Genomic DNA, 22,431 nt, shown 5'->3' with positions numbered 1-22,431 from the left:
ACGAATTGTCACTCACCCACTCAGATGTGGAAAATGTGACATTATTACACTGTAACTGACCTTGGTGCTAAGTGCTCATTTCTGCTTCATCTTGCAATGCAGGGTAATTCAGTCACCTTCAGGTTTTTTCTCTTGGCTCATTTTGGGTTAATACTCAACCAGTTCAGGATTCTCTCTCTGTTCTCATCCTCCAACATCCAACACAATCTAAGGTCAGGTGGGATGTGAGGTACAGTTTAGGTTCCATCCTGGCAACTGGAATGAGGAAATGGAGTGTCACTAGAGTGTCCTGTCTCCATGCTAGTCTCTGCTAGTCTCTTGCTTGATCCTTATGGCCAGGCACTGGTGTCCACTGCTGCTGTCAGGGGTCCTTCAAAGCCTCCCAAGTCAATGGGCTGCATTCTCCTTACCTAGGCATACAAGATTTAGCAAATAAAAATATAGGAGACAGGTTAAATTTGAAGTTCAGATAAACAACAAATGATTGGGGGGGGGGGTGTCTAACCAGCCACCAGTCCTCTCTCAGTACTTTCTCATAAAAAGAAGTGGAGGGACCAAGACTTCCAGGCCTCCCCTATGGAGGCAGGCCTTGACACAGCTCATCCCTCCTGCTATGTAGGTGGAAGGAAAAGCCAGAAAGAAAGCCACCCCTATGTGTTTGACATTCAAACACACTGTGACCTCCTCTAGCAAGCAAGAGCCCATAGCCTGGAATCCAGCCAGACTAGAAGTTCCTCTTCATGTTTAATAGGTATTGAGTGTTTAGTTTGGGATGATGAAAAAGTTCTGGAGATGAATAGTAGGAATGATTGCACAACAATGCAAATGCACTTAATGCTACTGAACTGAACACTTAAAACAATTAAAGTGGCAAAATTTTATGTTGTACATATTTTACAATTATTTTTAGAAGTCCCTCTTCATGGAGAGAAAGGAAGTAGGAAAAAAGACAAACACCGCCTCCCCAAATCATGGATTAAAAAGTAGGGATGCAGTCACCTCCTCTGCCTTCTAGCAGTGCCCTCCTCTATGCTTTGGTATAGAGGTCAAACTGGGGGCAGCTGGAGGTAAGATTGCTGCCCCCAGTTTGACCTCATCTGTAACAACTGCTGTTGGAAGAGAGTCAGCTGCTGCTAGGAGCTCTCCTAGAAATTGAGGAAGTCCCTCCTCGAAGTCCCAGCAAACCTCTCCTCACATTTCATTGGCTCAAATTGCGTCTCATGCCCATTTGTTACTCAATCTCTGACAAAGGGGATGAGAGTCCCATTAGGCCAATCAGGCCCAGACTTGGAACCGAACAGGGATCAGGCTTCCCTTGAGCAGTAGGTTGTGGGAGAGTAGGTGAGGAGAGAGGGGTTCCTACCCAACAATGGGCCTGTTGGGAACAGGACAGGGAAAATGGATAGGCAATCTAGCATCTGCAAGCTGCAGACTAGCAGAGCGGAACTGCACTGTCTGGTACTTACTTGGGTATTCCCAAAGCCTCAAGAGGCAAGAAGCTGAGAGTCAGAAGCCAAGTATTCGGGGCACCTGGGTGGCTCAGTCGTTAAGCATCTGCCTTCGGCTCAGGTCATGATCCCAGAGTCCTGGGGTCGAGCCCCACATCAGGCTCTCTGCTCGGAGGGAAGCCTGCTTCTCCCTCTCCCACTCCCCCTGCTTGTGTTTCTGCTCTTGCTATCTCTCTCTTTGTCAAATAAATAAATAAAATCTTTAAAAAAAAAGAAGAAGAAGCCAAGTATTCCATTCTGTGACACCTCCCATGCCTACCCACCATCCCTCCCCCCCCGCAAAAATAAAAGTCCTGAGTAAATTCTATTCAAGCAATTGGTGTGAGCTCTGCATGGCTGAATCCTTAGGCACTCTAGCCCTGCTCATTGTACCCCATCCCTACCCCAGCCACCACGGAGCCTGTTTTGCTCAGGGATCCCTGGTGTTCCCCAAAGATACTCCCTGCAGGACTGATGCCTTCTATGTCCTCAAACATGCAACTGGATTGATTAGATAGTCACTAAACATGTGGAATGAGGCATGAGACAAAATTACATGGATTTGGGGGAGACTTAAAATGAATGTAGGAAACCCAAATGTTACAACCCACTAAAAAACAGTAGAATAAACTTAAAATGAAAGTAGAATTCAGTATCTAGTGTTCTTTCAGGTCTGGGAGCCCAGAAAGAAGTTTTATAAGAAGTTTTGAAAAGCCAGAGAAAATTGTACAAGCTCATCTAATCCAACAGAGATTCTTTCTAAAATAAGAAGTGAAAAGGGTGGCTTCCCTAGGGGAAGGATGGAACCTTTCTAATAATATTTGAGTGTAAGTTCACAGGTGCAGAAATGGAAGGGGGTCTGGGAAAGATAGTTAAAAATCGACATGTTGTGCAACAAACAAAACAGATGTGAAGGAACATTTGTCTGAGGACTTTGTACCTGACCCCCTCCAGTAAATATGCCACACATCATTTGAATACCTTTTAATGCTTAAAAATCTATAATTTTCAGAAAGTGTGTCTATGACATGGTAACGTGCGCTTACTTATTTGGTAAAGTGTGTTAATCACTTATTCAACAAATATTTTCTAAGCACCTACTATGTACTAGGAACAGCCTTGATATGTGTGTCTCTTATATAAATGTGGTATTATAAATGTTTAAGAACCATCTGAAGTGAAAATATGTTTTTTCCATACTCTTTAAATATATCTACACCAAGGCATTTCAATTAGTTTTACCTGCTTGTTTCTTTAATTGTGCATCGAAAAATTGGACATTAAATTGTTTCTAGATTAATTTCAAGGTTTGTAGCAAAATTATAGCTTTTACAGACATCAAAGCTATAGGTCAGAGCTATCGTAAAATAATAAGCAAATATACTAAACTAGGAAAAGAATGTGGCCATTTTTAATGGAGTGTTCTTGTTCATTATTAAATATCAGAAAAGGATAAGTAATATAAATTCTCATATCAGTCATTTTTTTTGAGAGAGAGAGTGAGGAGGAGCAGAGGGAGTGGGAGAATCTTAAGCTTAAGCTCCATGCCCACCACGGAGCCTAACACAGGGCTCAATCTCAAGACCCTGAGATCATGACCTGAGCTGAAATCAAGAGTCAGATGCTTAACCAACTAAGCTACCCAGGCACTCTCATATCAGTCATTTTTACTTATGAAAATAATTATTGTGATAATCTTCAGTTCTATTGATCTGTTTGATAAGTTGGTGTTTTATTATCTTATTACTTGTACAAAGAATTTCTTTGTGGACCTGAGTAGATATTCCTCTGAAGAAGATCTACAAAAGGTCAACAGGTACATGAAAAGATGCTCAATATTGGGGTACCTGGGTGGCTCAATCAGTTAAGCATCTGACTCTTGATTTCAGCTCAGGTCATGATCTCAGGGTCATGAGATGGAGCCCCATGTTGGGCTCCACACTCAGCGGGAAGTCTGCTTAAAAGATTCTCTCCCTCTGCCCCACCCCCGCTCTCTCTCTCCCTCAAACAAATAAATAAAATCTTTTAAAAAAAGAAAAATGATGCTCAATATCACTAGTCACTAGGGAAATACAAATTAAAACGACAGTGAGATATCACTTCATACCTGTTAGAATGGTTATCATCAAAAAGATATGAAATAACAAGTGTTGGCAAGGATATGGAAAAAAGGGAACGCTTGCGCACTGTTGGTGGAATTGTAAACAGGTACAGCCACTATGAAAACAGTATGGAGGATCCTCAAAAAATTAAAAAGAAAACTGCCATATGATTTTATGCCAGCAATTTCATTTCTGGGAAATATCCAAAGCAAATGAGAACACTAATTCAAAAAGACAGATGCACTCCCATGTTCATAACAGCATTATTTACAATAGCCAAGACATGAAAACAATCTAAGTGTCCATTGATGGATGAATGGATAAAGAAGTGGTGATATATATACATACAATGGAATATTATTCAGTCATAAAAAGAAAAACAAGGAAATCCTACCATTTGTAACAAGGATGAAACTTGAGGGCATTGTGCCAAGTGAAATAAGTCAGAGAAAGATAAACACTGTATGATTTCACTTATATGTGGAATCTAAAAACAAAGCAAAACAAATTCATAGAGTAAAAGATCAGACTTGTGGTTACCAGAGGCAGAGGATGGAGGGGGAATGGAGGAAGATTATCAAAAGATACAAACTTCCAATTGTAAAACAAATAATTACTAGGGGTGTAACGTACATGATGACTATAGCTAACACTGCTGTACAACGTTTAGAAAAGTTAAAAGAGTAAATCCTAAGAGTTCTCACCACAAGGAGAAATTTTTTTCTTCCTTTTCTTCTTATTGTATCTATATGAGAAGATGGATGTTAACTCTACTTATTGGGGTAATCATTTCACAAGATATGTAAATCAAGCCATCATGCTGTATGCCTTGAACTTCTACAGTGATATATGTCAATTATTTTTCAATAAAACTGAAAAAAAAAGAATTCCTTTGCAAACAATGTAAGCTAATTTTCATGTGCTATCTGATATATACCTATAATAGAAATTTGCTATATTTTACTGTGCTTTATAACCTTTCATAAATTGAATTTTTCATTTTCAAATTTAATCAATTCAAATTATTTATGGCTATAATTATGTTAAGTAAGAAAGTGATTGAAGTTAAGATTTTGAAAAGCTGGCCATAAATTGAACAACATTAGTTTTAAATGGAACTATTCCATTGTGGATTTTATTATTTAGCCATATGAATAATACTGATAGAAGTTATCCATGGTGAGCATAATCATTTTTATTTAATTGAGTTTTACGTTTATTGATACACACTCCTGTTTAAATATACCTATAAAAAATACTATTCTCTGTGAACTATGAGAGACGATGGACTCTGAGAAACAAACTGAGGGTTCTAGAGGGGAAGGGGGGTGGGAGGATGGGTTAGCCTGGTGATGGGTATTAAAGAGGGCACGCTCTGCATGGAGCACTGGGTGTTATGCACAAACAATGAATCATGGAACACTACAACAAAAACTAATGATGTAATGTATGGTGATTAACATAACATAATAATAAAAAATACTATTCTCTGGATGGCTGTGGTGCAATTGTGCAATCCTTATGCAATGTCAATCTAGGAAAAACAGTGTGGAGTATTTAATGCATCGAGTTTGGGTGGATACCTGCCAACCTGAATAAAATTATGTTTACTGGGGTCTTGTTGGCAACAAACCAATTTCACTGCTACACCTACACCTTTAAATATAGTTCTGGGACTATACCATTGGTGTCTGGGAATGCAATTTAGGAGGATGCCAAATACTGGGAGCAAGAGCCCCAAACTCAATATCCTTGGAGAAGAAAAAACTGCAATCTGATGGAGGCTGTGGTTGGATTACTTAAGGATTCAGTTTTATCCTTATTTTGACATGTGATTAGTAAGTGATGAAAGGAGATAAACAAATATCCGTCTAATGTTAAAGTTCTGTGCACTTTCCACCATATGTTGCCTTGGCTATGTATCACCAGGAATTTGGTCCAGGTCAAAGCAACATGGATTTGGAGTCCATTCTTCCTACTTACCCACCCCCAGTGATCCTAGACCCAATTTGGACATTGTGTTTGGTTAAGTAGCATTTCCATCTTTCCCCTTTATTACAAATCCCTCTTGCTCTCCGTGTCTTTCAAATCACTGTCTTCTGCCCCACTCCTCTGATTATGTCTAATTCAGTTGGAAAGTTAACTTTTCTGATATAACTTTTCATTGGCAGTGGGGTGTGGTAGAAAGAGGAACTGGCTTTTTTTCATCAGAGACATCTGGATGAATCAGTACACTTGATTTTGGGCACTTCAGTGCCCACTTGATTTGGGGCAACTATAACTTCCTAATGTAGTCATTGACAAAATGGAGATGATGATGATGATGATGATGATGATAATGATGATGATAAATGGGAATAATAATATCATCAGCCTGTGGTATTAAGGAGACCCCATACTCCAGTAACACTGACTCTTGCCCCTACTCTTTGATACCATGCTCCCGTGTCACCAGATGAAACCAGGAGACTTCCCAGTTTATTGCTTGCCTCATACGTTTGCATATAGTGATTTCTGGTACACAGTTTTCTGGGGTTTTTTTTAAGATTATTTATTTCAGAGAGAGAGAGAGTGCACATGCAGGGAGTGGGGGAGGGTCAGAAGGAGAGGGAGAGAGAAAGTCAAGGAGACTCGGGACCGAGTGCAGAGCCCCACGTGGGGTCAACCTCACCTGAGATCAAGACCTGAGCTGAAACCACGAGTCCAAAGCTTAGCCGACTACACCACCCAGGCACCAGAAAAAAACAGAAAAAAGATAAATATTTAAAGGATTTCAGAATTAGGAAGTCTTTTTCAAAGCATAAAAGCATTGGAAGAAACAAAATGTAAGTTGCTTTTATATAATCCCTGCCCTATTAAAGCTAATATTCTAGCTATTCTCATTTCTGTATACTTCTAGGTAAACTCTAGAATAATTGTGTTATCATCCCCCTGAATAATATCATCAGTACTTTGACTAGGATCATGTCAAACTTGTAGCACTATGATCAAAGCTGAAGCCAGGACCTGTATCAGCAAAACGAAGGTTTGCCCAGAAACCCCTAGCAAGTTTCTGCTCACATAGCAGAACCCAAAACTGTCACAGAAATGACTACCTTTCTTAGCAAAGGAGGCTATAAAAGATATTTAGCCTCCAGCTTCTAGAATGCAGGTGGAAAAGGGAGATGAGAATGGATGTTGAGTGAGCTCACCAGCAGGATCTGACACAAAGTCAAATGGAAGAGGACACTGTGGCAGGAGATATTTCCATGAGCACCTGGGCAAGACCAGACACAAAGATTAATGCTGTGAGATGCAGGCAACATGATGCACATTGCTGAGAAGGCCACTCTGCCCCTATTTGTTGCAGGCAGCCAAGCAGCTTCAATACTCTGAGGACGGGGAGCAGCCACTAGGGAGAGTAACTGTGCCTTACAGATCAAAAAAGTCTGGGGCAGCCAGCAGAGCAGTGGTCTTGTGAGAGGCCTCTCTCAAATGCCTGTGGGTATTGCATCTTTGGGCAAATTCTGCTGGCTGCCTACCCAACAGCCATGTCCCCTTCTCCATCGCTAACAGAACAACAGTTTTGTTCTGTCAGCCATGTTCCCAGCCATGGATGAATGAATTCATCCTATCCATGGATGAATCATGTTTGATCAAAATCCATCATGCAGTTGCAGTCCCCCTTGGACAGTGATTAGTCTAGAGGTGGGCAATATGACCCAGCTCTGGACAATGAGATGCAAGGGGAAGTCTGCTGGGACTAAGTTCTAGAAAAATATGTCTTGCCAGAATTAAAAAAAAAAAGTACATACCCCTTTCGTCCCTGCTCCTTCCTCCTGCCTTGAACATGGTTATGTGTGGACATTATGCTTGAAGCTATGGTTCTTCTGACTTGCATCCACAAGGCAACAGTCTAAGAATAAGAAAAATTTTCCCAGGTTGGCAAAAGTGGAACCAGAGCCTAGGTCCTTGATGATTTTGAGAAAGCCAGTGTGCATCACTCCTGGAACTGCCTACCACTGGAATGATGATGGGAAACAATTAAATGTCTTTATCATTTAAATCACTGTTGGAGTTGTTGTATTACTTGAAACTGACAGGATTTCTGTTACAACCCTTAAAAAGGAGAACAGAGCAGAGCATTGTGAGTTGGCTTGTTCTTGAGTAAAGACCTGGGAGGCAGAAGATGTCAAGAGAAGCATATGAGCTAGCAAAATCTGGGTATTAATATGAATGTGACCTCTTCCCGATACCCACAGGCAGTGAGTCAAGGTATACCTAAAAAGTAATTTGAGAAGAAATGACATTTTTATACAATACAGCCTTCCATTTTAGAAAGATAATATATTTATCAATTTTTTAAATCTCTTCTATCCCTAAGTTTTACATTTTTGTCATATGCGCCCCACCTATGTCTTGTTAGGTTTATTCCTAGATATTTTGTGTTTGAGGATGTTGTCTCTCTCAAGATGTTGGGGTCCCCTGGGGCTCTGTCTTCTGCCCTCTTTCCACCCCACAACTGCCCTGAATGATACCTCTTCCTACTTCAACCTTCTCTTTCTCCATTCTGGGAAAATATCCTTAACCTCCTAGGTACATAGACTTTTTCTTGGATTGTTTTTTGGGGGTCATCCAACCCTGATTGACAGGAAAAGGTAACATTTGGAATCCAGTGAGCTTGAGGTTAAAACATGTCATGTCAGCAATTGCTAAACAACAGTACATCAGATTAGGTCAAGAATTTGTGAAATGTTTGTGCCAGTGAAATGTCAAAGCACAAAGTGCGTGAAAGAAAAAAAATCTCTGTGCCAGTCAAAATGTCATTCTGCCTTGCAACAAGTAATTTATTCCTTTATCGCCATTCTTGTTTCACGTGTATTAATGTTGCCTCTAAGTAATTGAAATTAATAATGGCATTATCAGTGGTTAAGGGCAAAAACTAAAGAGCTAATTTAGAATCACTCAGTCAATTTGGGCTCTTTTTGAAAATGGAATTTGTTAACCCAACCTTAAAAATAAGCCCTTACCTGATTGTCCAAAGCATTCACACTGCAGCCATTATTTGTTCTGTTAATTTTTGTAATATGTAAAAACAAGGCACAGAAGATAGTAAAGAACAACTGTTTTTTTAAATGCTGTATCTGAGGAATTGCAAACACGATAGAAATGCTATAGATATGATTACCAGATCAGGTAGCCCTCAGCAAAGTAATGCCAGTAGCTTGTTGAGTTGATTATGAAGCGAACCTCGATAATGTTTGTCACCATTTTCCTACTGGTTTTAATTTCTAAATTGGCAGAGCTTCCTAGAGAACATGGCTTCTCTCCATGCCATTTGCTTTCTCAGAGAGCAGCTTTCTGTTGCACAGTCATGGCCAAACAGTGGGAAATAGGTCCTGCTCTTGATGTTACAGTTGCCCGGTTAATAAACCAAAATGTTTCTCTGTAGACATCAGGGCCAGAACTAGGGTGAGGCTATGGAGGTGCCCAGAACTGCCCTTCAGGAGGCCCCCATTCTCAGGTGCCACCCTGCACTTACATGGCCCTTAGGTGACTGCTTCCTTAAATGTTCCCTAGGCACTGCACTTGCCCCACCCCTGTCCTGGTCCTGGTAGGGCATTACTGTTGCCCTTGGAATTAAAAAAAAGGACCTGGGAGTAAAGAACAACTCTGTAAGTCTTCCAACAATGGTAACTGAGTTCCTACCCAATTATATTAATTCCACATATTAAAAAATGAATAAGAATTTGAAGAGTAATAAGAAACCTGCAATTGCTAAGATGAGAAAAACTTCTCAAAAAGAGAGTCCAATTAATGGCTCAGAATGGGCCCAACAGAGTGTAAGGACCATGTGGGACCACCATGTTGCAGAGTTTGGGTCTCATGTTTTCAAATTTGGAGCTCAACTTTATCAGCACAAAGAGAGATGGTCAGATTGAGGAAAATTGACAAGAGAATTACAAATAATCCAGAATTCCAATTCACTAAGTTAGAGTTGTAGATATTTTCCAGTGACCTTAGTGTTCAATGTTCAGGACACCCCTCCCTAGAGTCAGGGCATGTGGAACAAAGTGTTAATCATCAGACAGTTGAAAATGAGCATGGAAAGAGAACAAAGCGAGGTGGGGGCTGTCAATGACAGGAATATTTCATCTAGACCAGGGAAAAGTCCTGCCTCAAGCCAGAATACACTGTGTATCTCTTCACTCAACAAATATAAATTATGCATCTACCATGTTACCAGCACACCCTGTCATCTCTACTTTCAAAATGAATTCTAAATCCAGTACTTCCTGCCATCTCCACAGTAACTAAGTCAAGCTCCATCTTCCTACACCTGGGTTAGTGGAACAAGCCCCCCAACTAGTCTCCCGGTATCCACCCTCTCCCTGATATAGTCCATTCTTTATCCACCTGTCAGACTGCTCCTTTTAAAATGTGAGTCAGATCATGATGTACCTCAGCTCAAAATCCTCCACTGACTTCCAACCTGTTGGAATAAAACCCCAAATCCCTTTCTTGGGCTGCAAGGCCTATGTGATCTCACCCCAGCTCTCTGATCTTATTTCCCACCACTTCCCACCTCACTCATTCCACTCTAATTACAGATGTTTCTTTCCATCTCCTGGGACACTCCAAGATCACCTTTGCCTCAGGGCCTCTGCACATACCTCTCCTACCTGAATAATTTATCCCCAGATATCTGCATGGCTCACTGTGCTCAATGCTTAAATGTCTATGCTTAACTGTCCCCTTATTGTGGAAGCTTCCATGACCACCCTATCTAAAACAGTATCCTTCAATCACTTCCTGTCCCCCTACCCTGAAGAATTCTTCCTTATCCATCTGACGAGTTTTCTGTCTTTCCCCAGTAGAAGGTAAGCTCCATGAATTTTACCTGTTTTTGTTTATTGCTATATCTCTAGTTCCTAGAACATTGCCTGGAACATGATAAATGCTCCAAATATATTTGCTGATTTAAGGGTGAATACACGTAGGTTATGTCAGAATTCTGGTCACTAGAGAGGAGTATTGGTTGGTGTTTTGGGACTTTTCTCTGGTCTCAATTAAATAGCTTTTTGGGACTCTTGATCTACCTTTGCTTTTTTTTTTTCAGCTCTTTTTCTTAATGTATCAGAATATGTAATAGGTCACTGGCATATTTATGATTATCTGATTTTTTTTTTAGTTGCTCACTTCTACATCAGTTGAGTTGTGACAGGTGAATGTAGGGCAGCCATTCAGCAGGGTCTATAGGCATATCAGAAAACACAGCTGACATGTCTAGCATATATATAAGTCATACCAATCTTTTTTTTTTTTTAAAGATTTTATTTATTTATTTGAGAGAGAGAATGAGAGAGAGCACATGAGAGGGGAGAGTGTCAGAGGGAGAAGCAGACTCCCCGCTGAGCAGGGAGCCCGATACAGGACTTGATCCCAGGACTCCAGGATCATGACCTGAGCTGAAGGCAGTCGCTTAACCAACTGAGCCACCCAGGCGCCCCCCCAAGTCATACCAATCTTATACCTTAGTTTACACAACTGGGATATTGCCTTAGATTATTGTCTAATAATCTTCAATCCACCTTCTTCAATGTGGCCTCTTCTCTATCTTTAGTTGTGGGGTTTGTTCTGCCAGTCCTCAGGTGGTTTTTTTTCTTCAATTTTTGGGGTATTTAGGATGATTTGAGAGTTACCTAGTTGCATTCGTGGGAGGAGGCGAGTCTAGGGTCCTCCTACTCTGCTGCCACCTTCCCCTCCTCCATTCTCCCGTTGCTTGCTCCACGCCCAGCATGGAGCCCAACGTGGGGCTTGAACTCATGACTCTGAAATCAAGACCTGAACTGAGATCAAGTGTCAGATGCCTAGTTGACTGAGCCATCCAGGTGCCTCTCCTTTTGCTTTTTGATGGACTAGGTAAGGTATGTGATAGGAAAAGAGGGATCAAGATAAAACCAAGATTTTTAGCAAGAGCAAATGGAAGAGTGGAATTTCATTTCTGAGTCAGGGAGGAGCAGATTTGGAAGCTGGGACCTGAAAATCAACATTTTTGAACATATGAAGTTTAGGATGCCTATTGGACATCCAATGGAGATGTTCACTAGGCAGTGAGATATAAGAGTCTGTAGTTCAAGCGAGAGATCCAGGCAGAGCATAGACATTTGCAGCATACGGAAGGTATTTAAAGTCATGGAAATCTGTTGATCCTCTTGGGGGTAAGCATAGACAGGTAAGAGTAGAGTTCTGAGGACTAAACCCTGAGACGCTCTAGCATTAGAATTCAGGGAGATGAGAAAATAGCAGTGGAGGACACTATAAAGGGGAGCAGAGAAAAAAAGTTACAAGTTGAAGAAGGACAGGGGTCTAGGAAGGATTTTTTTTTAAAGCATTCTTTTTTTTTTAAGATTTTATTTATTTGAGAGAGAGAGAGAATGAGAGAAAGAGAGGATGAGAGGGGGTAGGGTCAGAGGGAGAAGCAGACTCCCCGCCGAGCAGGGACTCAATCCCGGGACTCCAGGATCATGACCTGAGCTGAAGGCAGTCGCTCAACCAACCGAGGCACCCAGGAGCCCCAAGGAAGGATTTTTTTATGTATGAGAAATATTATAGTATTTCTGATGCAATGGAAAGATCCAGTGAAAAGGGAAAAATTAATGATGGAGGAGAGATGAACAATTGCAGGAATGAAGTTCTAGAGTAGGGAAGAGGGGCTGGATCCAGTGCAGAGGTGGTGAGACTGACTTACATAAAAGCACAAACAATTCACCTATAAGCAGGAAGAAAGGCAGAGTCTATGCCAGAAGGTTTGCAGGTGTGGTGGTAGGAGCCTGTGGAAATTTTTTTCTGGTTGCTTCTATCTTAATGAAATAATCAGTCGGAGCTGTTGGTAACATGCAGGAATCAAAGGGTATCTAATGTTCAAAGGAATATATTGGGTAGAGGTGAGGGAGTAGGACATTTGAATTTTTTTGTGGGGGGGGGAGTGCAATTGTTGAAATGACTGGCTTGAGGATATGGCTCTAGGAGCACTGACTGAGGTGAGAATGGCGACAAGACCACACATGTGACTGGTTTTTCCCGAAACAACCTGGGGCTGACACGTGTAAGTGACATTAGCTACTGTTCCCTGAGCAACTCGAGTTTGCTGGACAATCTGTACATCTCTCTCCTTTAATCCACACTACAACCCTGCAACAACCCGAAGAATCACAAATGAAAAAAGGCTCATAAAGTTTTGTTAACTAGCTCAGGATAATACAACAATATGGATGCAGGATTCAGACTTGGCTCTTCTAACCCCAGAGCCAGACTCTTTCCTGTGTGTGTGCCATACCTCTCCAACTACTTCACCTGCAAGCTTTAGTCCACGACAAGTTACGAACGAGGTGGACCAGGAAGTCTTATGGCTCAACTTTTGTTGTTTGAGCCTGAAGCAGAAGTCTGATCCAGCGCCTAAATGCTTCAGTTTTATGAGAGAATAAGCCTCTTTTCACTCTTATAGGTTAGTGTCACTTTGGGGCATTGAAAACCAACATGAAGAGTCAAGTCTGACAGTTATAGCCTATTTGGGTTTTTTTACTTCAGGGGTAAACTTAGTGGCCTGCCCCAGCAGCTACCTTTGTCTTATGGTAACAGGATACCCTTGGAGAATCCTGTAGCACAGGCCAGGGGACTTCTTGGCCATTTGCCTTTTTTTTTTTAAGATTCTTTTTTTTTAATTTATTTACTTGAGAGGGAGAGGGAGAAGCAGACCCCTGCTGAGCAAGGACCCCCGATGTGGGACTCGATCCCAGGCAGACACTTAACCTACTAAGCCACCCAGTCTCCCCATACCATTTACCACATTGTAACCCGTACTTCATCTGGAAAAATGTGAGGCCTGATACCCTGTCTCTGGTATTCCCAGAGTGTTCTACTGCAAGTCTAGGGTTTTCTATCCCCAGGAGGCTATTTATGCAAGTGATAAGGGAAGAAAGCAGAGACATGAAAGTTTTCACAAAGTTCTTTTCTTGCTTCAGATGGGAGAAATTTGCATGCATTCTGCTTTATAATAGTTCTACTAGAGAGTAAGAGAATCCTACCTCTCAGTGTTCCAAATGAGAAAATTGCAATCAAATGTCATTGCTGTTACTCATCTAAACCAGAACCATCCAATAGAAGTTTCTGCAATAAAGGAAATATTCTGTTTGTGCTTTCCAATTCGGTAGCCATTAGTCACATATGGATGTTGAACACTTAAAATATAGCTAATAAACTGAGGAACGGAATTTTTAATTTTATTTAATTTCTATTTATTTAAATTTCAATTTAAGCCATCTGTGGCTAGTGACTACCACACTGAACTGCAGAGATCTAGATTATAAAACAAGAGTCCAAGCCATTTCACCCCTTTGAACACAGTGACCAAGTTTGCCCATAGAACCTTGCCATGAAGACACTTGCTTCATTAGTTCCTCCTAAGAAAGGAGGGTCTCCACTGCTCATACCTTCTGGACAAAAAACAGAAAGCCCGTGTACAACCATATTCTATTACTGCCACAAATTACTGTAAACTTTGAAAGTTAGAACCCACATTTACTGTCTCAGTTTCTGTAGGTCAGAGTCCAGCGTAGGTCAATGGGGTTCTCTGTTTAGGGTCTCACTAGGCCCAAGTCTAAGTGTGGGCAGGGCTGCATTCCTTTCTGGAGGCTCTGGGGAAGAATCTGCTTCCAAGTTTATTAAGGTTGTCAACCAAATTCATTTCCTTGCTGTTGTAGAACTGAGGTCTCTGCTTGCTTGCTGATTATCAGCTAGGGGCTGCCCTTAGCTCCAAAAGGCCTCCCTCTGGTCCTTGCACATGTTCCCCCTAGCTCAGATCCAGCAACAGCACATCAAATCCTTCTCATACTCAGAATCTCTCTGCCTTCCTCTTCTGCCCTCAGCTTTGAAGGGTTCACATAATTACATTGGATCCACTCACATCATCTCCCTATTTATGGTCAATTGATTAGTCACCTGAAGTACATCTGCAAAACCTCTTTTGCCAATTAATACAGCATAAGCACAAGAGTATTATCAGGGAACAAAAACCTTGGAACCAAAAATCTGCCTATCACAACCAAATAGCAGAGAAACCAGTGAGACAATAGCTAGCAATTATTTAGTGTTTTCTAGAGTAGAAAATAAAAAGGACTTACTGGGAAAAAATTTTTTAAAAACAACCTCTTTTGAATATTTTCTTTCTCTTAGAATCCTGAGTCATTTGTCTTACTTCATCATTATGAGAAATGGGCCAAGTGGTAGCTATCCCTGATCTTTGTCAAGGATCCCCAGACATGTCAGGGTATACGCCTTAGAGGGTCTCAGAATAGCCTCCAGCAAAGAAAACAGAGCTGCTACACCACCTTGAAGGTCCTGACCCATCACAGCAGAACCTACCAGCAATTTTGAGCCCTCTTTCTGGTTTAGCCAGTGCTCGGTTAGATATTAAGTCCTGATAAGAAGTAGAGGCTGTTAATTAATGAACAAACCTTACATGCAAACTAAGCTACTCAGCTCCAGTTAGCAAATTCCAGTAAGAAATGAAGTGAATGGAAAAATACTTTCTTCTAATTAGGTGAAAAGAAACACTGAGTTTTCAAGTCCAAAACAAAGAGCTGCTTTGTGTTTGTCCTCCTCCTGGAGAGAAGGGAGAAAGATATCTTTGAGCTAGGAGTTTAGGGAGAGAGAGAGAGAGAGCGAGCTGAGGGAGGACCAGTCTGTCACCTGAAAGAGAGCAAATGAAGGACAAGCTGCTGCATTTTCCAAGAGTAAGAACCCAGGTCTGGAAAGAACCCATGAGAATTCACTCAGGGAAACACAATGTTGAGAATGTGTAAGAACCAAGGCCTGGGTGGAGAGGTCATCAGGAGTGCTCAAAGCTGTCTACTTGGTACTTACCCCAGGTCTACCAATTCTACCTTCCTTACTGGAGGCTGGCTCTTGCTGAAGCACCAAACAACATTACAGCCATGTTGTATCCCTTTCCAGCTCCAGGCAGAGGCCTCTCATTGCTGACTAGACCATGAGGGTGGACAGCACCTAGCCTCGGACACCACCTGGCACCCTCTCTGCAGGAGCTTAGAAATCCCTTATGCTGGAGGCCCAGACAGGTTCTCTAGACTAGTTAATGGTGTCTTATGACCTCTCCACCACTGGCATGGTTTACGTCCACCCTGAATGCCAGCCCCTTGTATGGCCTGTCTTTCCCTGGTACCATCACCTCCATCTTCCCCTTGGTTCAGCCTCTTATGTTTTCCTTCCCATAACCCAACCCTTTCTGCTGGCCTTCTGGAGCCCTCATCCATTCATAAACCCCCTTACCTATAATGTAAGAGCCCACTGGGCTCCTCTCTCCTCCTGTCTTTTTTTTTTTTTTTTTTTTTTAAGATTTTATTTATTTGTCAGAGAGAGAGAGAGCACAAGCAGGGAGAGCTGCAGGCAGAGACAGAGAGAGAAGCAGACTTCCTGCTGAGCTGGGAGCCTGATGTGGGACTCGATCCCAGCCCCTGGGATCATGACCTGAGCCGAAGGTAGACGCTTAACCAACTGAGCCACCCAGGCGTCCCTCTCCTCCTGTCTTAACTGAAACATGACCCTTGTTGAAGGACCCTGCCTTTCCTGCAGCACCCTGGGCTGAGGATGCTTATCCTTCCATTCTTCACACACCCCAGAGCTACGGGAAAAGGGGCCTGGTTTCTCTTCTGGCTCCACATTACCACATCCAAACCCTTATTTTTCATTCAGTTATAAAAACTCTCCACCCATTGCTGTACCCCTGGTTTTCATCTGTTCTTCTCTTGGTCACTCGTTCCACATTCACTGGAGCTCAGTGAAACTCTCCTCCCCGGTCCTGCCAAGATTGCTGGTGACCTCTACCTCCTTTCCCTTTCACCAGCCACTCCTGTGGCTTTGCCTTGAATGTGATCATTACCCAAAACTGTTTCAACTCTGCCAACTTAAACTCTAATACCCCATGAAAAACCATTACCAGACCACTTTCTAGTTCTCTCTTTTAAGAAAAACAAACAAAAACAACTACTCTTTGGCCTCATTTAGAGTACTAAGCCATGGGTTCCCCGATTCTATTCTAATCTATCTCCCATCTGCTCTCACTATCTCACCTACTTAGGTGCTGCTCATTAAACCAGCATTTCACCACTGTCTTCCACTGATCCAGCCAGAGAAGGCAACACCTGAGAACAGGCAAGCTTATCTGTAAACTCAGGAACACTAAAAATAATGAACAGCGCTCTGTATAAAATAAATATTAATAAAATAACACTTCTACTAGTGCTCACATTATCCAGATAATCTTAAGATTTTCCCAGGTGCTGGCTAATATTTAATGACTAACAGGTCTGAACAAAACCACATCAGAAGCCTATAGGGAAACTCTACTTGGATTCTGATAAGAGTCCGAGATGCTAACATCACCTCCCAGTCGGATTTTGAGCAGTGTTGGAGCAGTAGAACTTAGAAGATCCTATCTGGGAACAATTTAAAACTTTATTATCCAACGAATGTGTTTTCCATCAGCCCTATCCTAATGCCTTCTCAAAGAATTGCCATAATGGGGCGCCAGGGTGGCTCACTTGGTTAAGCAACTGCCTTCGGCTCAGGTCATGATCCTGGAGTCCCGGGATCGAGTCCCACATCGGGCTCCCTGCTCGGCAGGGAGTCTGCTTCTCCCTCTGACCCTCCCCCTCTCATGCTCTCTCTATCTCATTCTCTCTCAAATGAATAAATAAAATCTTTAAAAAAAAAAAAAAGAAGAATTGCCATAATGTTTTCAGGGAATTATCTCCATTTCAACTTAACTCTCCATCCATCTTGTATCACTTTTCTTCTTTTACCATATAACGTAGAAATGTATCTTAACATCCAACTATAAAAAGCCATTTATATGCAATATTCTTGCCGAAATGTATTAATGCTAACCTTCAAATCACATCTCTGCAGGAAGCCTTGACCATAACAGGTAGGCCATGCTGTTGGGATAGCGGGCATCTTTCCCTCTTCCGTCTCCGCTTTGAGCTGTGGCTCTCAAAAGCTGATTCCAAGAATGTTATGATGACACAGCTGTCAAAGCTTGCATCTAGTAAAGACTTAGGCAAATGGTTGCTAGGAGATTGTAAGGAAGAATAGGAATGGAGGGCAAAAATACTAGAGATGAGGGAAAAGGGGGACCCAGTAGGGGATCAATAACAAAAGATAAAAATCTGAGCCAAATGTAACAGGCTCAGCCCTGTTACAGGACAGGGGTTGCGGGGTCACGAGAAAGAGCCCACTCAAAAGAACTGGGGCTCTGGGTAAAAGAGGCTCATTGAGGCCTTCTGTTCACTGAGGCACAAGAAGGATAGGAGCACAAGCCCAGTCTCAGGAACCAGACTGGCAGGATCAAGGTATGAAGCAGGCCCCATCCACCCGGCAGACACACAAGGACAAGGCTTTCTACCTGGCATCTGTGACCTGGGTACCCAGGCACAAGAGAGCTTAGGAGGAATTACCCCCTCCCTGATGGAAGATGGCTACCGAGAGTGTGGCACCTCTGCCTGCAGGTTTAAAAGAGCCAAAATGTTGTAAACAAAAAACAAACAAACAAACAATTGATCTGCCAGTCTCCTTTTGAAAGGTGTGGCACTCATAAACAGCTCTGATGATACATTTGGGTAAAGGCTAATCTTCATTCATTCATGGATCATTTACTGAAAACCTGATACGTGCTAAATGCGGAGCTAGGTGCTGAGGAGACAAGGACAAATGTATTAATGTAGAGGTATTCACAGCCACCTCCTGTCCTTCTACCAACACTCCTAGCCCCTTTAAGGAGCTCACATATTAAACTTGTGGAGCCTTGTTGTGCTGATCAGGAGAATGGGTAGAAGAGAAAACTGGAAGACGTCAAGGGAGACCATATGATAAAGAATTGAGGCACAGATGACTGGAGGAGTAGAGAGCAGAGATCTGGAGGAGGGGAAATGGAGAAACAGAGAAAACACATGAGTGAGGATGGAGTTGAGGTGGTGAGAAAATTAGGAAAAGGTGGGTCAATGAATTGACTTGTGGATTTGGGGAGACAGATCATTAAAGGCCAGAATAGCATGGTGGGAGAGAAAGAGAGAGAAAGATTATAATTTCTGCCCATGGTCTCTTGGAGACTTTTTTGTGATTGGAATTGTGTTTTACTCTTGGATGCCACATGATGATAAAACTGCTTACAAGATGAGCCAGCTTTTTGGAGATTACAAAATAAGACATGGTCCCTGCCCTCCAGGTGCTCAGAGTCGAACAGAAGAACAGTCATTTAACAAAGTAAAACAATAAAACCTTGCAAGTGCTGTGTCCTACAGCTATATAGGGCATGGGGTGGCAAATGAGAGAGGCCACCTCAAGGATAGCCAGATGTTCTCTCCACTGAAGCTTAGAGGGGATTTTTTTTTTTTTAGCTCCCAAATCAATGACCAAGAGCAACCTATGCCTCAGTGCTGGACAAGAAGAAGCAAAAAAATCCAAATTCCCTCCTCGAACTGATCAGAATTCTATCACCTCCCATGCTCACCAGAGTGTTGGGCAGTGGCCCACTTGGGCTCACTGAGGGCTTCCTTTTTCGACTGAGTGCTCCCTGGGCAGGACATATCTTCTTTTCTACTCCAGTATCCCCTAAACAAAGGAAAACGTGTGTAGACTGAGGTGTTAGCATAAGAGAACTCAGTACCAAATCTTGTAAGCATGGAAGGGGAAAACAGATGAATGCTAAATGAAGCCTGAAATTATACATGTGAAACACAAAGTCAGCCCCAGAGCTGCTGTAGTATTATAGCTGAGGTTTGCATTGAGTTTGCTACCCCCAGGCAAAGGGAGGACTTAGAGTTTCCAAGCAGGGCTGAAGCAATCACTTTACTGGTTTGTGCCAGCCAAGTGACTCACTCTCAAACCTGTTTAATATGAAACAGCATTAGGAGACTGGATATAGCCTCAGGGAGATCAGCTGCTAACCAGCTCAGATTATAGCTGCAATCCCTCAAATGCGGCCACTTAGAAGTGTCTCCACATGTCTTCAGTGGCACACAACACTGTGCAGGAAAGACACTGTCCTTGAAGTAGAAAGATCAAGGATCTGGTTTCCAGTCTGTAGCAATTTGTCATGTGACTTAGGCCAGCCTCATCTGGAAAATGAGGCTGATGCCTTGTCCATAAAATGGGGCAATACCTTCCCTGCCCACTCCCTGTGGTCGTTTTGAGCACTGAATGAGAAATATGAAAATTAAGCGAGGTGATGAAAATGGCAGAGAGCTGTGTACCAGGTATTACCATTACACACAGTATCATAAATCTCCTTTTATGCTTTCATTCGTACTACAGGGAATTTCCTTAAATGGCAGGAATGAGGAAATAAACACAACAAGAATTTTGCTTCATACTTTAATATCAACAGCGTTGAAAGCACCAATTTAGCCAGTTATTGTGGACTTTTGTCATCCAGGCAGTAAATTGGAGTCTTCTCAAGAAGATTAGAGCTCCCCTCCTCAGTGTTATCTGAGGCTATCCATCAGACCATCTCTGATATTTTCCAGCAAGAACTTTAAAGAGATCCCTGTTAGGGAAATTTATCAAACTATTTCTCCCATTTGCAATTACAGGGACAAGAAAATGAACAAAAGGATGTATCTTTCTTTGTTTTCTTCTTCTCCTTCTCCTCCTATTGTCTTTCTCCTCGTCTTCTTTCTTCCTTTTTTTTTTTCTACTCCCATTTCTATCTTCCGAACTGTGTGATGTGGGTGAGGTGAGTGAAGCACTTGCCTGGGATGGATATTTTAATTGGGCGCCAAAAAAACCTCAAAAATCAAGATAAATATATATACATTTTTTTATTTTTTTATTTTTTATTTTTTAAAGATTTTATTAATTTATTTGAGAGAGAAAGGGAGAGAGCATGGAGCATGAGCAGGGGTGGGAGGCGGAGGGGAGGGGCAGAGGGAGAGAGAAGCAGACTCCCCTGCTGAGCAGGGAGCCTGGCTTGGGGCTTGATCCAAGGACCCCAAGATCATGACCTAAGCTGAAGGCAGACACTTAACCACTTAACCAAATGAGCCACCCAGGCGTCCCATATACATTTTTTTAAAAGATGTATTTATTCATTTGAGAGAAAAAGAGAGCGCATGTGTGTGAGCAGGGGGAGGGGCAGAGAGAGGGGAAGAGAGAGAGAGAACTCCAAGCAGACTCCCCACAGAGTGCAGAGCCTGAAGTAGGGCTCAATCCCAGGACTCTGAGATCATGACCTGAGCCGAAACCAAGAATGGGATGCTTAACTGACTGAGCCACCCAGGCACCCCAGGATAAATATATTTTAATGAACATTTTTAAAAACAAAATTAATGCCAAAAAACCATGATGAGCAAAATATCAAAATTTTAACTAAAATCAGTGGCAGTGCCATGCCAGGACATATTGAAGCCTGAGGCAAGAGGAAGAAATCAGTAATACTGATCTTGTCTTTACTTAAGATTTGCTTTTTTGGGCATCATGGATTTTTGCCTTAATTTTGATGCATCATAGATAGCAATTTTTTTTCTTTCCTGGTAGCACCTAAAATTATAGTTTGCCTTAGTATGAAGGGCATCTTAAGTTTGGTTAAATGTTTTCCATGTGGTATGTAGAACAAGCATGACTCCTGGCAGTCAAACTCAGCTTGGCTTTGTCTCCCACCGTTTCCAAGCATGAATTCAGTGGAAATCACCTTCCCTGCTCCTGAATGCTCTGAGTCTCATGGCTTTTCTGCTCACTCTTAAATAATAGACAAGTCCCACAGTCATTTTAAGTCACAAACACAGTCTCAGTTTAGCAATTACAATGCATAATCCCCTGAGATAATCAAAACTCACAATTTCACTTAGTGGTAAATCTCTCCCTCCACCAGCCCAGGCAGCTGGCAAGAGGCAAAGGAAGTAGGGCCTTCTACTGTCTGCTCTCTCTATCTCTCTTCCTCACCCACTTAATACCTGCTGTTTTATTCCCCCCCTCCCACCCCCCTGCCGCCAACCTGGTAAGGACTTGTTAGTGAAGAGAGGAAGGAGATATATTAGTTCTTACCTGACTGGGTGGCTTCACATTCTCTGGGCCAGGAAGATGGTTAACGTGGACCCCTTCTCCTTGGGGCATCTTCATTGGCTCATCAGTGCTTCCTTCTACCTCCAGGTGTCTGGAATGTTTGTCCCATTTGATGGTGGGTACATGGATGTTTATTATATCATTAACTCTACTTTTCTGTATGCTTTATATATTCTAAATTTTCTTTTTTCTTTTTCCTTTTTTTAAAAAAAGAACTGAGAGAGAAAATAAGGGGGGAGAATCCCAACTCTACATGAAAACCTTTGCTGGATAGAAACCTCTCTCTTCTCTCTCCCTCCTTCCCTCCCTCCCTCTTTCTCTCTCTCTCTCTCTCTCTCTCTCTCTCTCTCACACACACACACACACACTCTCTTTCTCTCTCTCTCATTTTACTACCAGCCATTCCTGCTCTCCTGACCTTCATTTTTATCACCTCTATAGACCTATAAAAATAAAAGTTTGTCTAGATGAAGATAAACTTCTTTGCCCTGTCACATGCTAGTTTATTTCTCACTCCTTCTGAATAAACAGAGCAATCTCCCACTGGTTTCTAGTTTCTTCAAGAATAAATGGCCCTGGCTAGCATCCAGTCCACTCCCAGTCCCCTGGGAACTCGCCGAGAGAACTAGAACATCTCTGCCCTCGACCTCTAAGGCAGAAATCAACAAGAGTCCCAGGGCAAGAAAGACACTGTAAAAACAGCAGTGCCACCAAAGGCAGAAAACATT

At 42.1% G+C, this 22,431-nt stretch overlaps 2 long non-coding RNA genes across 2 annotated transcripts in view; both read right to left on the bottom strand.

Moving 5' to 3' along the window:
* The window catches only part of LOC135363965 (uncharacterized), a 57,428-nt gene extending 34,997 nt beyond the window's left edge, over positions 1-22,431 (bottom strand). Inside the window, exon 1 of the long non-coding RNA XR_010410410.1 lies at positions 21,686-22,431. This is a non-coding gene — a long non-coding RNA (uncharacterized LOC135363965). The remainder of the gene's footprint in view (positions 1-21,685) is intronic.
* Positions 5,807-7,546, bottom strand: LOC135363966 (uncharacterized). The gene is made up of 3 exons (XR_010410411.1): positions 7,384-7,546; positions 6,781-6,845; positions 5,807-6,307 (listed from the first exon to the last, which is right to left on the bottom strand). It is a non-coding gene; the product is annotated as an uncharacterized LOC135363966 (long non-coding RNA).

The sequence above is a fragment of the Mirounga angustirostris genome, unplaced genomic scaffold (genome assembly GCF_029215605.1).
Source record: "Mirounga angustirostris isolate CCGP_5_RB_7025 unplaced genomic scaffold, mMirAng1.0.hap1 SCAF_1, whole genome shotgun sequence".
In the NCBI taxonomy this organism is placed as follows: Eukaryota; Metazoa; Chordata; class Mammalia; order Carnivora; family Phocidae; genus Mirounga; species Mirounga angustirostris.
This window is presented reverse-complemented; position numbering and strand designations above follow the sequence as displayed.